Here is a 2,042-nt window from a genome sequence, read left to right as displayed (position 1 = left end):
TCTTTTCCATTCGTCTCTCCACAGCATCTATCTTTGCGGAAATGGAATCTAAGTCATGGCTAGAATCGGCTCTAACTGCTTTAGATGATCTAACGATATCTTTTTCTTGGTGCCACTCATGTGAGTGGGAAGCAGTGTTATCAATAATTTAGTAAGCATCAGTTTCGGTTTTCTTCATAATGGAACCACCAGCTGCTATATCTATGTCTTTTCTTGTAGTGATGTCGCATCCTTGGTAGAATATTTGTACTATTTGACAGGTGTCTAAACCATGTTGCGGACATCCTCTTAATAACTTTCCAAATCTTTTCCACGCCTCATATAGAGTTTCATTCTGTTTCTGTGTGAACGTAACAATTTCTCCTTGAAGTCTTACGGCTTTAGATGCCGGAAAGAATTGTTTAAGAAATTTTTCAACTAAAACGTCCCATGTATCGATCGCCCCTTCAGGTAACGATTCCAACCAATCTTTGGCTTCTCCCTTTAAAGTCCAGGGAAATAACATGAGATATATCTGTTCATCCTCCACTTCTCGGATTTTAAATAGAGTGCAGATCCTATTAAAGGTACGAAGATGTTCATTTGGATCTTCCTTCGGAGCACCACTAAATTGGCATTGATTAGTCACCATGTGTAGAATTTGTCCTTTGATTTCATAATCTGGCGCATTAATGTCTGGATGAGTAATTGCGTGACCTAGACCAGTGCGTGTAGCTCTCATTCGGTCTTCCATACTTAAAGGTTCCAGATTCTCCATAATTGAATTTGTTGAATCGGAATCACTAGAGAATTCTGATTTAATGGTTCGTTCCTCAACAATCTCTATTTGAATGATTGGTGGTTCCGGAGGAAAATTTAATGGTTCGGGATCTATGAATCGTCCCTGAATATTCTCCGGATTCTCAATTGTGAGGTCGGGTTCAAAAAATGGATTATCGGAAATTTGAATTGGAGTACTTGGTCGACTGGATGACGATTCTAAAGAAAAATCAACGGCGGTAATATTTGCTAGATGTCTTGATCGAGTTACAGGTGGTGAACGTACAAAAGGTGGTGAACGTCTTGCTCGGTGCATTCACTGAATATCCTATTAGTTTTTAAAAGGAAAGAAAAAATTATATAAGTTATCCAATTAATAAACTTTTCTGATTTTGCCCACGTTTCGAATAGCCAAAAGATGCAGCAGAGGGGCAGGATTCGTTTGGTCTCAATATAATTGAGGACTGTTTGGCTCCAATAATCCGGTCCACGTACAAATCCAACTATTACTACGAACCAGAAAATTTTGATGTCTATCAATTTAACCACTTAAAATAAATTTTCATAATTTTAAGAAATTTAGATAAGAAGTAGAATAAAAATCTATGTCCTAAAACTAGAATGGCGAGAAATAAGAAAGAAAAAGAGCGCGTCGAAAAAGGTCGAAAAATAAAAGATCGAAAAATAAAAGGCGTCGAAAAATTAGAAAGAAAAAAAAATGACTATAAAACTTAAAAAAAAAAACTCGACTAACCCAACCTTATTACTATCACTAACTTAAAATTATAATCGCAAATTGAGATTACTAATTGGAATGATAATTGATACATAGGTAAAAGGTGTCTAAAAATATTAAAACTTACAGGAAAAACTATATCCCAAATGGCAATATCTTAAAAAGGTACTAAAACTGAAAAAGGCGTCGCAGAATTCTAAAGCACTTAAATCTTAGTCTAAAGAAAAAGCACTTAAGGGATTTTACGGCAGAGCCTAAAAATCTAGAAATAAAAATAACTATGGCAAGAACTATGTCTTAAAACTAAATACGAGCGAAAAATACAAAAGTTACGCTAAAACAATTAAAAAGGGACAAAATATAAAAATATACTAAAAGTTGTAAAAAATACAATTTTTATAAAAATATTATTTTTATATTATTTATTTTATAAAACTATTAATTTTACAACTTAATTAAACTAATTTAACTAAATATAAAATAAATTAAAAACTAAAATTAAACTAAATAATAAAATATTAAAACCTAATTAGGGTTTATTAAATAA

At 32.8% G+C, this 2,042-nt stretch overlaps 1 non-coding gene across 1 annotated transcript; it reads left to right on the top strand.

Annotated features, from left to right (window-relative positions):
- The first annotated feature begins 266 nt into the window (after positions 1-266).
- Positions 267-373, top strand: LOC139887224 (small nucleolar RNA R71). The gene has a single exon (XR_011773063.1). It is a non-coding gene; the product is annotated as a small nucleolar RNA R71 (small nucleolar RNA).
- The last annotated feature ends 1,669 nt before the right edge of the window (positions 374-2,042 follow it).

Source organism: Rutidosis leptorrhynchoides, chromosome 1 (assembly GCF_046630445.1).
Source record: "Rutidosis leptorrhynchoides isolate AG116_Rl617_1_P2 chromosome 1, CSIRO_AGI_Rlap_v1, whole genome shotgun sequence".
NCBI lineage: Eukaryota > Viridiplantae > Streptophyta > Magnoliopsida > Asterales > Asteraceae > Rutidosis > Rutidosis leptorrhynchoides.
The sequence above is the reverse complement of the archived record's forward strand: the minus strand, read 5'-3'. Positions and strand labels throughout refer to the sequence as shown.